Genomic DNA, 16276 nt, shown 5'->3' on the forward strand with positions numbered 1-16276 from the left:
AGAGTGAAGGTGAGCAGAGAGCCTAGACTTTGGCAGTTTAACCATAAGAGGGTTGCAGGCAGATCTTGTGCGACCTGAAGGAATATTGGGGGGGACAGAGCACAGAGAGAGCTGGGGGAGCAAGGCCGGAGAGGAGTCGGTAGAAGACAGAAAGACCACCAACCTGCCTGCGGTGAGTGAGTGAAAGGCCCTCGGCGTTGACTACATCGCAGGAGATTCCAATGATTCTGAAAGCTTTGGCCTCAACAGCGTGAAGCCGAGCAAGGTGTGAGGCAGGAGCACCAGCCCAGAGGGGGGAACAGTATTCCATTGAGCTGCGGATGAAAGCCTTGTATGTGGTGAGGAGCTCAGGTGTGCCAAGGAAGGACTTCGCACGACGGAGGATGCCCAGTCGGCGACTGGCTTTGGAGGCCAGCTTGGAAATGTGGTTTTCCCAAGAAAGATCATGGCAGATAGTGAGACCGAAAAGCTTGAACGACAGAACTTCTTGGAGAGGATTGTTGAGAAAGTAGATGGGAGGGTTGTCCAGTCGGTCCTTTCGGAGAGACATTGTAAGAGTGTGAGATTTGTCAGGATTGAAAGACATGTTCCACTTGTTTGACCAGTCTGTGATTTTGTCCAGGTCTGCAGAGAGTGAGGAGGCTGCAGACTGCCGATCTGAGGGATGAAGAATGGAGCGACAGAGAGTAGAGTCGTCAGCAAAGAGATAGAGAGGATTTTCAAGAGAGTCAGAGAGATCATTGATGAAGACCAGAAAAAGCACAGGGCCCAGAACACTACCTTGGGGAACTCCAGCCTGAACAGGAAGAGGAGATGAGAGAAACCCATTCAGGGCCACACGTTGAATTGCAATTTGTCGCTGTCTTTTAACCCATAAAGTGTGTCGGGCCATGATCGTGGCCCTGCCAAATATGGTCATTATATGGGCGTGTTCTAGCTGCTATTTGTATGCAAATGAGTTTAACCTGACGTCCACCCAAATACAGTCACGTGAAAAAGTAAGTACACCCCATGTAAAGTTTTGACTTTTTCAACATATTTCAACATACAGCTATTTGATCTTCATTTCAACAATATTAATAGATAAAGGGGATATAATATAACAAATATCATGAAACATTTACATTTTGTCATCCATTGTATAATTTAAATAAACATAAATGCAAATTTCGCATGTGGAAAAAGTAAGTACACCCTTGGCTCTAATAGGTGGTATTGCCCCCTTTGGCAGAAACAACCTCAAATAGGCGTTTCTTATAACTGTCTACCAGTCTCTGACATCGACTGGGAGAAATTTTTGCCCACTCCTCCATGCAGAATTCTTTCAGCTGTGCGATGTTTGAGGGGTTTCTTGCATGCCCAGCTCGTTTCAAATCCCCCCCACAATATCTCGATGGGATTTAGATCCGGGCTTTGACTTGGCCATTCCAGAACCCTCCATTTCTTTCTTTTCAGCCATTCCTTGGTGGATTTACTGGTATGTTTAGGGTCATTGTCATGTTGCAAGGTCCACCTTCGGTTGAGCTTCAACTTTCCGACAGATGGCCTCACATTATCCTCAAGCACCCTCTGGTACAATGAAGAATTCATAGTGGATTATATGATGGTGAGCTGCCCAGGTGCTGATGCAGCAAAGCTGCCCCAAACCATAATATTTCCACCACCATGCTTTATAGTTGGTATCAGGTTCTTGTGGTCAAACGCTGTCTTTGGTTTTCGCCAAACATTTCTTCTGGTACTGTGGCCAAATAGCTCTACCTTTGACTCATCTGTCCAGAGCACATTGTTCCAGAAGTGCCGGTCTTTGCCTTGGTGTTCATTGGCAAACTTTAGTCTTGCCCTGATGTTCTTTCTGGACAGCAAAGGTTTCCTCCTGGCACACCTCCCATGTACATCAAATTTGTGCAGCCTCTTTCTAATGGTAGACTCGTGCACTTTGACATCAACAGTGGCAAGAGCTACCTGTAGGTCCCGTGATGACATTCTGGGATTCTTAGAGACTTCTTTCAGCATCTTGCGGTCTGCTCTCGGGCTGAACTTGCTGGGGCGGCCTGGCCTGAACAAGTTGACAGTTGTTTGGAATCTTCTCCACTTGTAGATGATCTTCCGGACAGTCGAATGACTGATTTCGAATTGTTTGGAGATCTTTTTAAATCCCTTCCCAGACTCGTAGGCATCTATAACCTTTTTTCTGAAGGCCTCAGAGAGCTCTTTTGATCTCGGCATGGTGACGCCGCACACTTCAACAACAAAGAGCAAACCAAACTAATGTCTGATGTTTAAATAAGACAGGTTCCTCCAAGATCCTCTCTAACGATGTTCTAATCATTTGCACCTGAGCTGGTGCACCTGATTCTAATTTTCGGTATTTGAAGTAGTGATAAATGTAGGGGTGTACTTACTTTTTCCACATGCGAAATTTGCATTTATGTTTATTTAAATTATACAATGGACTACAAAATGTAAATGTTTCATGATATTTGTTATATTATATCACCTTGATCTATCAATATTGTTGAAATGAAGATGAAATAGCTGAATGTTGAAATATGTTGAAAAAGTCAAAACTTTACATGGGGTGAACTTACTTTTTCACGTGACTGTAACTAATCATGACCTTACTTGCAATGTATAATACACGGGGTAGCTTATGGAAGCTTGCTTCTAATTGGTGGAGAAAAGCCGATGACAAAAAAGCATTTCTGGTCTACTAACCAGTAAATCCAGCACTTTATGGGTTAAGAGTATTGTGGTTGAGGGGATTAAACTGTAGTTTTGCTTCGCTTTGCTGATGGCCGGGTTGAATCAAAAGACAGCATGTTGTGCTTCACAAACATATTGCATGTTTATCTGAGTGTCAATGAGGATGCAAAATGAAGTAAGACACATGCAAAAAAAGAGAATACTGTATTACACGTGATTGTTGGGTTTTGTTGTTTGTGTGCTGCTTCTGTGTACTTCTATATATATTTTTTCTATTGCTTTGAGAAGTATTACTATATTTCCTTTTGTGTGCTCCTCCCTTGTTCTTATAAAGGGTTCCTGCTGTCGTAGAATAATAAAGCGTTGCAGACGGAGAATGCCCAGTCGGCGGCTGGCTTTGGACACCCAGCCAATTTGCATGGTGACAATTGAAATCACCACATATGAGGGAGGACAAGAGAGTTGGGATGAGTGGTTAAATATTGGTCCATGTTGTCTGATGTAGATGATGAGAAAGATGTAGATGTACAACACACAGACAAACTAGAACGGCACGTGGTAGAGCACGTGGTAGATTATCCGGATCTGGATTCGGACCTGGACCAAAATCGAATCGGCACCTCACCCACTCATCCACCAAGTTTCGTCTGAATCTGTCGATAACTTTTTGAGATATCATGCTTTGCATCAGTTTTAGCCCTTTCACTCAATGTTGAAGAATCACTTTTTTTTTAAAGCAGATCCAAATCTGGATCTTCACCCAAATGTAATCATTTCGTCCTTGAGACACACACGACCTCTCTACCAGGTTTCGTCCAAATCCGTCCACAACTTTTTGAGATACCCTTTTCACAGACAGACAAACAGACAGACAGAGGTGAAAACATAACCTCAGTCGACCTTTGGTGGCGGAGGTAACAAGGGGTGTGAGCGGAAGAGTAGTCACAGCCAAAGATACTCCTGTGGGGTTTGGGAGGTGTAAGAGTAGTACATGGAGAGTGAGAAATGGAGTTCTTGATGTACAGTGAGACTCAGCCACCAGGATGGGGTTCAGGTCGATCAAATCAGAGGGGCAATAGCCAGGGAGAGAGATACAAGAGTCAGAGATGTCCTGTGGAAGGAAGGATTTTGGTAAACAGATGATGTCTGCGCTGTCAGTGGCAGCCCGGATTGAGAGATCTGTCAGGTTGGAGCAGAGGACTCAGATGGTTGAGATCTACACAGTGAGGGATGGGGAGGAGGTGTTGGGAGGGTGCGGACAGGTGGGAGACTCAGAGCAGTGGTGGCAGATGGGAGGGGTTTGTGTGGGGGGAACTAAGTGGGGCGGGGCAAGAGGGATGGTAAAGGGTGGGCCAGGGGGGGAGATGGGAAGAGCAGGACGAGGGGGAAGATGGGAGGGGCAGGGTGAGGAGGAATATGGGAAGGAGTGGGATGAGCTGGAAGATGGAAGGGGGAGGGAAAAGGGGATGATGGGAGAGAGTAGGCCGAGGAAGAATCTGAGAGGGGCAGGACGAGGAGGAAGTCAAGAGGGGGCAAGATGAGGGGAAGCTGAGAGACCCTGGATGAGGGGAAAGCCAGAAGGGGGAAGCCGAGAGGGGGGCACATAGGAGGGGTGGTTTTGAAAGGGCATGGGCTTGTAGAAGACATAGACACTTCTTTGTGCGTTTTGAATTTTTTAATAAGAGATAAAACAGTCTCAGCCTCTCTCAGTCCTTTTCAGTCTTTCTCAGTCTCCCCCAGTCTCCCTGAGTCTCCCCCAGTCTCCCCCAGTCTCTCCCCCCTCTCTCTCCCTTTCTATCTTCTTCAATCTCTCCCTCTATTCCTTTCTCCCTCTATCTCCCCACCCCCCACCCACCCACTTCTTCCCCCCCCCCCCCTGTCTCCTCCTCTCAACCCACCCCTCTCTCTCCCTCTCTCTCCCTGTCTCTCCCTGTCTCTCGCTGTCTCTCCCTGTCTCTCGCTGTCTCTCGCTGTCTCTTTCTGTCTCTCCCTCTTTCTCTCTCTTTCTCTTCCTCTCCCCTCCTCTCCCACCCCCCCCCCCTCCCTCCCTCCATCTCCTGCCCTCTCTCTCTCTTTCCTTCTCTCCCCTCCCTCTCTCTTCCTGCAGGCAATTGAGGAGGGTGAATGAACCATATGGCTGTGTACAATTACATAACGAAATAGGATTCCGTCTGCTGCAGCCAAATTAAGAACAAGGAGTGCGAAGCATGGCCGGCTGTTTGCGTTATGCCTCACTGTACATTGTTCGTGCATGCCATGGGAAGAAACTAACAGCATTAGTTACACGCAATCAGCCCGATCTTCCGGGCCGAGTGATGCTTAACCCAAGACGGCGCCAGGTCTTGCAAAGCCGAAAGATGTAATCTTTGAGCGAGCAGACGAGTTAACCCCTACTTTTAGGTTTAGCAAAACACGAGAAGCTTCCATCTCGAGATACCTTTCTATCATAAGCCAGGTTTCCCACAGCCTTGGAACAAACACCCAAGCACACATATAACGATTCATTACAGCACCTGTTAATTACACAAAGTACTCGTTTAACAACCCGAGAGACCTTGCATCAGTGTTTGTCGCAAGTTCAAATGGAGATGCCAACCAGTGGCACAGATTTATCTCGTGTTGTTTTAAACAATAGTGCACATCACCTGGAGCCCCTGACCATGTTTATATCACTGTGCCATTTTTAAGACGAAAACTATCAATCGCAATGTCTGTGTTGTGTGTGAAAGGGTTTCAATCGAAAATTCAAAATGGGATTTAAATTCACCAAAATTCGTAAATACAATGATAATGGTGCAGGTATGCTGTTATTATCATTATTATTTTGATAAACAACAATACACATTGCTCAGCCCAAGATAACTTCTTACACTTCGGATGGCTTCAAGATGCCCGGGATGTTTAGTTATATCGACTCATTTATCAATTGGACCAGTTGCATCACTAACCACCGGTATCACGAGAGTGCACACCTGTGTCTGCTGTGTGTGGATATCTAGGGTCTCTGTTTTGTTTTTGTTTTGTTTTTTAATACTTGGGCTAAGGCTCGTAATAGAGTACGTACGTACACACACACACACACACACACACACACACACACACACACACACACACACACACACACACACACACACACACACACACACACACACACACACACACACACACACACACTGACAAGACAAACACTTGAAACAGCCACTGAGCTTGGGGAAGTGCCATCACTACCGTGTCACTAACCAGGATACTCTGGGTACCAGTGACGTCATAACAATGGCATCCTCTTTCTCACCGCACTCAGCAGGGCATTTCCTCAAGAGGAATTTCCTCTTCCCCATGGATGCCAACCAATGGGGATTGTCTGTGCTCCATCCTTTTCAAGCAAGGAAGCAGCACGTACCATTTTAAAAGTCTTTGGTATGACTTGGCATGACACATATTGTTATTATTATTATTATTATTATTCTTATTATTATTATTACAATTATTACCCTCGCCTGAGGAGAGGGTATTGCATTTGAGTCTGTTTGTTTGTTTGTCTGTTTGTTTGTTTGTTTGTCCGCACAGAATAAATATGATTTTCTCTGCAACCGTTGGTCCGATTGACAGGAAATTTTCACCATAGGTGCAACTCTACCTGTGTAATTTTTCATGATAATTATGACGTCATAGATCACGTGGTTCGGCCGCCATCTTGGAAAAACCGAAAAACTTTGCACCTCTATATCTCCGAAAGTGCTGAATAGAAAAAATTGAGACATGGCTCATTGTAAAGAACTCTCCATGGGGAATAAAATATGTTAATGATGATGTCATAGGTGTCTCCATTATGACGTCATAATTCGACAAGTACAAAACTTCATCCGATCAAGATGAAATTTCTTGAGCATAATCTAGGAATAAATTGTTTTTGAAAAAATAATGACGTCATCCGTCACGTGGTTCGGTCGCCATATTTGTTTTAACACAAAAGCCTTAAAAACCACTGAAAATACATCCTGGCAAGGGTTTGCAATCTTTGATTGCTCTTTTTCTTGTTACTATTGCCATGGACGATTCAGAAATCCCACTTTCCCTAGTGATACAAACTATTGCATACTCGTGAGCAATAATGCAATCACCTTCTATTCATAGGCAGACAAATGGAAAAAATAAATAGCAACCGTAGCTACAGTTTCAAGTTTGCAACCTGCCAACCGTGCGAAGAGGCTCACAAAAAGCAATTAGCAGCAAGGGAGAGTGCGTGCGATTCAAGGTGCAATTACTGTACAGAGAGGAGAGATGGGAGAGAGATGGGGACAAAGAGGTGGTATAAAGACAGGTGTTAGAGTGGCGCTATTGTTAGCCATGGAAGTGTAAGTCTGGGTCATAGCACCTGCAAAGTGGAAATACTTTTCATCATGTAATTGTCGAAGTGATACAATACCTGTTGTGGTTTAATTGGAAAAAACAGTCTGAATTGAAACAGTAAGGTCCATGGTGTAAATAATTGGATTTGTTTGTTGGATACAGTGTTGAGGTTTGGAGAGCAGCTGGACCACAGAATGTTATAGAGAATGAGAGAAATGTTATAGAAAATGTTCTTTCAATATCCAGTGCAGTGGTTCACAAACTTTTGTGTCCACAACCCAAAATTTGGAATCACAAATTATCTTTCAATATCCAGCAGTGATTCACAGATTCATTTTTTTTCAGTCAGTCATTCAGCAGCAGTGATTCAGCAGTGAATCAGCAGTGATTCATTTATTTATTTATATTTTTTATTTTTTATCCAGCAGTGATTCACAAACTTTTTTGTCCATGACCCAAAATTTGGAATCACAAATTATCTTTCAATATCCAGCAGTGATTCCCAAACTTTTTTGTCCATGACCCGAAATTTGGAATCACGAATTATCTTTCAATATCCAGCAGTGATTCCCAAACTTTTTTGTCCATGACCCAAAATTTGGAATCACAAATTAATTATCTTTCAATATCCAGCAGTGATTCCCAAACTTTTTTGTCCATGACCCAAAATTTGGAATCACAAATTATCTTGCAATATCCAGCAGTGATTCACAAACTTTTTTGTCCACAACTTAAAATTTGGAATCACAAATTATCTTTCAATATCTAGCAGTGATTCCCAAACTGTTTTGTCCACAACTCAAAATTTGGAATCACAAATTAATTATCTTTCAATATCCAGCAGTGATTCCCAAACTTTTTTGTCCATGACCCAAAATTTGGAATCACAAATTATCTTTCAATATCTGGCAGTGATTCCCAAACTGTTTTGTCCACAACTCAAAATTAGGAATCACAAATTATCTTTCAATGTCCAGCGCAGTGATTCCCAAACTTTTTTTGTCCATGACCCAAAATTTGGAATCACAAATTATCTTTCAATATCTAGCAGTGATTCCCAAACTGTTTTGCCCACAACACAAAATTTGGAATCACAAATTATCTTTCAATATCCAGTGCAGTGATTCCCAAACGTTTTTGTCCATGACCCAAAATTTAGAATCGCAAATGATCTTTCAATATCCAGCAGTGATTCCCAAACTTTGTCCACAACGCAAAATTTGGAATCACAAATTATCTTTCAATATCCAGTGCAGTGATTCCCAAAAATTTTTGTCCATGACCCAAAATTTGGAATCACAAATAATCTTTCAATATCTAGCACAGTGATTCCCCAACGTTTTTGTCCATGACCCAAAATTTGGAATCACAAATTATCTTTCAATATCTAGTGCAGTGATTTCCAGACTTTTTTGTCCATGACCCAAAATTTGGAATCACAAATGATCTTTCAATATCTAGCGCAGTGATTTCCAGACTTTTTTGTCCATGACCCAAAATTTGGAATCACAAATTATCTTTCAATATCTAGCGCAGTGATTTCCAGACTTTTTTGTCCATGACCCAAATTTTGAATCACAAATGATCTTTCAATATCCAGTGCAGTGATTCCCAAACTTTTTTGTCCATGACCCAAAATTTGGAATCACAAATGATCTTTCAATATCTAGCGCAGTGATTTCCAAACTTTTTTGTCCATGACCCAAAATTTGGAATCACAAATGATCTTTCAATATCTAGCGCAGTGATTTCCAAACTTTTTTGTCCATGACCCAAAATTTGGAATCACAAATTATCTTTCAATATCTAGCAGTGATTCCCAAACTGTTTTGTCCACAACTCAAAATTTGGAATCACAAATTAATTATCTTTCAATATCCAGCAGTGATTCCCAAACTTTTTTGTCCATGACCCAAAATTTGGAATCACAAATTATCTTTCAATATCTGGCAGTGATTCCCAAACTGTTTTGTCCACAACTCAAAATTAGGAATCACAAATTATCTTTCAATGTCCAGCGCAGTGATTCCCAAACTTTTTTTGTCCATGACCCAAAATTTGGAATCACAAATTATCTTTCAATATCTAGCAGTGATTCCCAAACTGTTTTGCCCACAACACAAAATTTGGAATCACAAATTATCTTTCAATATCCAGTGCAGTGATTCCCAAACGTTTTTGTCCATGACCCAAAATTTAGAATCGCAAATGATCTTTCAATATCCAGCAGTGATTCCCAAACTTTGTCCACAACGCAAAATTTGGAATCACAAATTATCTTTCAATATCCAGTGCAGTGATTCCCAAAATTTTTTGTCCATGACCCAAAATTTGGAATCACAAATAATCTTTCAATATCTAGCACAGTGATTCCCCAACGTTTTTGTCCATGACCCAAAATTTGGAATCACAAATGATCTTTCAATATCTAGTGCAGTGATTTCCAGACTTTTTTGTCCATGACCCAAAATTTGGAATCACAAATGATCTTTCAATATCTAGCGCAGTGATTTCCAGACTTTTTTGTCCATGACCCAAAATTTGGAATCACAAATTATCTTTCAATATCTAGCGCAGTGATTTCCAGACTTTTTTGTCCATGACCCAAATTTTGAATCACAAATGATCTTTCAATATCCAGTGCAGTGATTCCCAAACTTTTTTGTCCATGACCCAAAATTTGGAATCACAAATGATCTTTCAATATCTAGCGCAGTGATTTCCAAACTTTTTTGTCCATGACCCAAAATTTGGAATCACAAATTATCTTTCAATATCCAGTGCAGTGATTTCCAAACTTTTTTGTCCATGACCCAAAATTTGGAATCACAGATGATCTTTCAATATCTAGCGGAGTGATTCCCAAACTTTTTTGTCCATGACCCAAAATTTGGAATCACAAATGATCTTTCAATATCTAGTGCAGTGATTTCCAGACTTTTTTGTCCATGACCCAAAATTTGGAATCACAAATTATCTTTCAATATCTAGCGCAGTGATTTCCAGACTTTTTTGTCCATGACCCAAAATTTGGAATCACAAATTATCTTTCAATATCTAGCGCAGTGATTTCCAGACTTTTTTGTCCATGACCCAAAATTTGGAATCACAAATTATCTTTCAATATCTAGCACAGTGATTTCCAGACTTTTTTGTCCATGACCCAAAATTTGGAATCACAAATGATCTTTCAATATCCAGTGCAGTGATTTCCAAACTTTTTTGTCCATGACCCAAAATTTGGAATCACAAATAATTATCTTTCAATATCCAGTGCAGTGATTCCCAAACTTTTTTGTCCATGACCCAAAATTTGGAATCACAGATGATCTTTCAATATCTAGCGCAGTGATTTCCAAACTTTTTTGTCCATGACCCAAAATTTGGAATCACAGATGATCTTTCAATATCCAGTGCAGTGATTCCCAAACTTTTTTGTCCATGACCCAAAATTTGGAATCACAGATGATCTTTCAATATCTAGCGCAGTGATTTCCAAACTTTTTTGTCCATGACCCAAAATTTGGAATCACAGATGATCTTTCAATATCCAGTGCAGTGATTCCCAAACTTTTTTGACGACGACCTAAAATTTGAAATCATATTCGCCTCGTGACCCAAACGGTACCGGTACCTAAGTTTAAAACAATTGTCGAAGAAAATGCTTTTGACGTGGAAACCCCACCCCCTCCCCCCCAAACCCTCCCCCCCCCCCACTCTCCAAAAAAAAACAGGATTTTGAGGGGAGTTTTTCAAGTTTGGGTCATGAACTTGGGTTGTCTAGCGGAACAAGCACGTCACAAAGGGGTGATGAGGAATGGACACTGTGTGTGTGGGGAGGGGGGGGGGGGGGGATGTTCAAATTTACAAGAAAACAAAGCTCTAAGGGAAGAGTACACAAGTCAAATCAAACATCTTCGATTCCCCTTCAGAATACATTTCATTGGCAACAACATATTTAAATATCGATCGATAGAATGTATAAAGTTTGCAAAACGAAGCCATGCACTCTCCTTCCACATCATGTGTGCAAGGTGTTTGCCTACTGGGAAGTTTATGGAGACACGATCAGTGTTCTTTCAGCTTCTGGGATTTATCAAAGTGCGAATTATTCCTAAGATGGGATGTTAATGGTTCAGACGAAGAGCATCAAGCATTGGTAGAATGGAATCTGGGCAAAGGCGGAGAAGGAAAATAATTATGTGGAATGACCGACCTACTCTGCAGAGAAATGTCAGGGGTAAGATTTGATTGAAGTTTAACATTTCAGGTTTTGGCAAGTTGCAAAAGGCTAATAAATAAGACAGGAAAGCCGAGTTCATTAAATGTGTCAGGTTTGACGACTGAAGCAGATTAGGTAGAAATCTCAAAACACAATCCTTCATATTTAACAATTTAAACAGTGTTTAGACTTTAGGAGATGAGGGTTAGAATCGTTAAGAAGTCATCAGATTCCCATTGGGGAGGAGAGTTATGAACCGTCCCATATCGTGGGATTCCCAATATAAACTCCGATTTGGGACACAGGGACCTGCGTTCAAGACTTTGCAATTTGGGATTTTAATAAAAGGATCACTTGAGTCCAATGTAAAATTTTAAATTTGACATGATATTATTTCTACTTAATAGCATGGAAACTGCTCTCAAACATCGAATACATCACTGTCTCAATTCAGTGTTTGATTGATTGATTCAGGTTTAATAAACTCTTATTCTCAATTAAAAATGTCAGATATTTCAAATTTAAATTTGCGGAGTGGGGGGGGGGGGGGGGTGGGAGGGGTGGGGAGCTGGGAGGGGTTCATCTATTGGAAAATCCTCTATCCCAGTCAGAGGGGTAGAGGAGAGGAGCTGGCAGGGATTGAGGTACACCCTATTGGTAAATCCTCTACCACAGAGAGAGGGGTAGAGGAGAGGAGCTGGCATGGATTGAGGTACACCCTATTGGTAAATCCTCTACCACAGAGAGTGGGGTGGAGGAGAGACGTTATAATCATACCAACATAATCAACAACAACAACAACATGCATTTTAAGGCCATTTTCCCTGCTAGAGCGGGGGTTAGCCTTGCGGTCCCCATGACAATCTTCTTCATCTTGCCCTATTTTCTGCATCTCCCCTTGTTAACCCCCTATTAATAACATAATCTAACATATAACATATATAACATATAATCATACTAACATAATCATACTAACATAATCATAAGACTTTAAACAAACAAAGAAAAAAAACACCTATTTTGGGGGAGCAACCCCCCTCCCTCAACCCCATATTCCTCATGAGACCCCAATGTTTCTAATGCCTTGAACAAACATTGGTACATCATGGGTGTTTAAGGTTGTGGTGAAGTTTCATCGAAATTGGGTGTGTAGTTTCTGAGAAGAAAGCAAATACTTATTTTGGGGGCAACCCGAACACCCTCCCTCCCCCCCCCCCCCCCTTTGACCTCTAAAGGGGCAAAAAAAAATGTTTTAATGCCGTGAACTAACTTTGGTATATCACGTGTGGGAAAGGTTGTGGTCAAGTTTCATCTAAATCTGGTGTGTAGTTTCTGAGAAGAAAGCAAATACCTATTTTGGGGGGCAACCCCCTCGTAGACGCCCAAAGGGGCAGATTTTTTTTTTATGCCGTGAACAATCTTCGGTTCATCACGGGTGGTGAAGGTTGTGGTCAAGTTTCATCGAAATAGTGTGTGTAGTTCCAGAGAAGAAAGCAAATTCATATTTTGGGGGGTCAAACCTGGATCCACTTTGACCCCCAGTAAACCCCCTTAGACCTCGATTTTTAAAATGCTGTGAACAAACTTTAGTCAACACAACAAATATCATTTGTGCCAAATTTGGTCACAATCCCATCAGTGGTTTCAGAGAGGAAGTTTCAAGTGTTTACGGACGGACGGACTGACGGACAGACAATGCGCCATCGCATAAGCTCCCTTGAACCTATTTTCAGGTGAGCTAAAAAAAACCCATCAAAGTTGAATTGTCTGATGATGAGATTCCATTTCTGTTAAATAACTTTGAGACAGACTGTTAAACAAACAAAGATCACCAATACATCACTATTATGTCATGCCACAGCAAAAGTTAGTCTAATCAATTGACATATGTGGGAATATTGCATTCCCAGGCCAGGAATCGAACCCAGGTCCTCTGGAAAACCGCACCAGTGCTCTGCCATCTGAGGTGTCTGGTTGACCCTGACCAAGCTTGCAATTTTCCCACACATATGATTGGCACTCTCTTTCCGTCAATGCTTCCGGGGCACTCGCTGCCAACCATAGGAGCACCAACGGCCTGAACACGAGAGGGCCTTCCTCCAATGGGGGGACAAATCCATGTCCTCTATTATAAACACCACCGGAGGCGTAGAAACACAATTAAATAAATGAACAGGATTATAACTAATTAATTGACAGATGTGGGACGATGGCAGAGCACTGGTACGGTTCCCCAGAGGACCTGGGTTCGATTTCTGGTCTGGGCATCTAATTTTCCCACATACGTCAATTAATTAGTTATAATCCTGTTCATTTATTTAATTGTTAGTCTCTAGGAGAATAAGCAACAGGTTTGAGTAGCTGAAGGTTGTGTGCAATCGGAAGGGAAAATGAATGGCCGATCTGAAAACGCACAGCGTCCCATAAAAGCGGTGCCAGAGGACAAATCTTGTATATCGGAGGAAAGAATTTCAATTGAATTTAAAATATTCTACACTGGTATCTCCTCTTATCAATTGCCCCAATCTAGCATTGCACACGTTGCTCGTTCCGTCAGAAACCAAAGACTTCCTTCCGAAATGTCCTCAGTAGAGTTTACGGCTGTGTACAAATCATCAACCGGAGGGAAATGTCTTTCTCCGACATCTTTTTCACAGCGACATATTTTTGCAGCCGCAAATCAAATGTACTCAAATTTGATGAACATGAGGGTGAGGCGAAGTATCCCACTTTTGGCTCTTCAAATCGTGAACGAGCTGCATTTGGCATGAGATGCTGCATTGTAACGACTCCTTCCGACCTACGAAGTAATTTCAATCCTTACGAGTAATGATAAGAGCAGATTCCGTCAGGAACAACGACGTACTCTAACAAGATGCCTCCCTCCAGAGAGAAGCGACAAAAATGTTTTTGACATGGAGCGAGCTCAAGTTTGAGCTCTTCACCAACTCACTGACAGCATGCGATTGCACTTTGCTAGTCAAGTACATTCTTTTCCCCCAAAGTGCCTGGACACAATGCAATCAATGCATCAGTATTCTAAACTCTGCTTGAAGTGCATCCTTTTCTTTCTTCTGTGAAGGATGAAAGGCATCATTAGGGCAACTCTCACAAAAGGACGAGCTTTCAGAAAAGTTACATTATGCTCTGAAGGATTTCATACGTAATGTCCTTCCACAGGTTTAGATGTCTCTTTTGATCAAGATTTATATCACGGTCATTGAAACTGTCGAAGGCATGGATATTTAGATTCGGGAAATGAAAGGATAATGTTACAATTGGAAATAAAGCTGAAATATCATGACAACATGCATGTACATTTACAACAATCCAAAAGTTTGCGTTTTATTTATACAAGTATTGAGGCCCATGAATAGGCCCAGGGACAGAAGGGCAGGAGCCAATGCATCAACAAAAAAGAAAGAGCGATCAGAGATTGCAAACCCTCGCCAGGATCTATTTTCAGTGGTTTTTAAGGCTTTTGTGTTAAAGCAAATATGGCGGCCGAACCACGTGACCGATGACGTCATCATTATTTTTTTCTCACCTAATTTATTCCTAGATTATGCTCAAGAAATTTCATCTTGATCGGATGAAGTTTTGTACTCGTCAAATTATGACGTCATAATGGGGGCACCGATGACATCATCATTAACGGATGTTATTCCACATGGAGAGTTCTTTACAATGAGCCATGTCTCAATTTTTTCGATGCAGCACTTTCAGAGATATAGAGGTGCAAAGTTTTTCGGTTTTTCCAAGATGGCGGCCGAACCACGTGACCGATGACGTCATCATTATTTTTTTCCCTCCAATTTATGCCTACATGACGCTCAATAAATTTCATCTTGACAAGATGAAGTTTTGTACTTGTTGAATTATGACATCATATTGGAGGAACCTATGACATCATCATTAACATATTTTATTCCCCAGGGAGAGTTCTTTACAATGAGCCACGTCTCAATTTTTTCGATGCAGCGATTTCAGAGATATAGAGGTGCAATTGTTTTCGGTTTTTCCAAGATGGCGGCCGAACCGCGTGACCGATGACGTCGTCATTATTTTTTTCCCTCTAATTTATGCCGACATGACGCTCAATAAATTTCATCTTGACAGGATGAAGTTTTGTACTCGTCGAATTATGACATCATAATGGAGGCACTTATGACATCATCATTAACATATTTTATTCCCCATGGAGAGTTCTTTACAATGAGCCATGTCTCAATTTTTTCTATTCAGCACTTTCGGAGATAGAGAGGTGCAAAGTTTTTCGGTTTTTCCAAGATGAAGGTCGAACCACGTAACCTATGACGTCATAATTATCATAAAAAATATTCTACGGGTGGAGTCAAGGCAAGTGACCTCGCCTGAGGAGAGGGTATTGCATTTGAGTCCGTTTGTTTGTCTGTCTGAGGGAGACCAAAAATTATATGGTGAAAATTTCCTGTCAATCGGACCAACGGTTACAGAGAAAATCATATTTATTCTGTGCGGACAAACAGAGAAACAAATAAACAGACTCAAATGCAATACCCTCTCTTCAGGCGAGGGTAACTAGAACGGCACACGGTAGAGCGCATACCTCCGCCAGGCTGAACGGTTTACATTCCATCTCACTGATAGGCCGGATCTGTATTCGGACCTGAACCAAAATCTAATCGGCTTGTTATTGTCACCAAACCACCTCGTCCATAACTTTTTTTAAATATCATGTTATATATCACTTTTCACCCAAGTGTTGCCCAAGTGTTGGGCTAAGCCTGGTGTTGGGCTAGCGGTTAGGGTGCCGGCTTGGGATCCTAGGATCCTGGGTTCGAATCCCGGTCGATCGCTGAATTAACGCCAGGGGGGTTGACTCAGCCTGTCATCCTTCCGAGGTCGGCAAATTGAGTACCAGTTCACTGGTAATTCCCTGTTTGTCGTAAAAGGCGACAAAAAAGGTTGGCGGCAGGAAGGGCATCCGGCCGTAAAACATTGCTTCAAAAAGGGGACCAA

At 41.8% G+C, this 16276-nt stretch overlaps 1 protein-coding gene across 1 annotated transcript in view; it reads right to left on the reverse strand.

Annotated features, from left to right (window-relative positions):
• LOC137439239 (teneurin-3) overlaps positions 1 to 16276 on the reverse strand; it is a 319589-nt gene that overhangs the window by 212839 nt on the left and 90474 nt on the right. The window lies entirely within an intron of this gene.

The sequence above is a fragment of the Myxine glutinosa genome, chromosome 14 (assembly GCF_964187855.1).
Source record: "Myxine glutinosa chromosome 14, kmMyxGlut1.1, whole genome shotgun sequence".
In the NCBI taxonomy this organism is placed as follows: Eukaryota; Metazoa; Chordata; class Myxini; order Myxiniformes; family Myxinidae; genus Myxine; species Myxine glutinosa.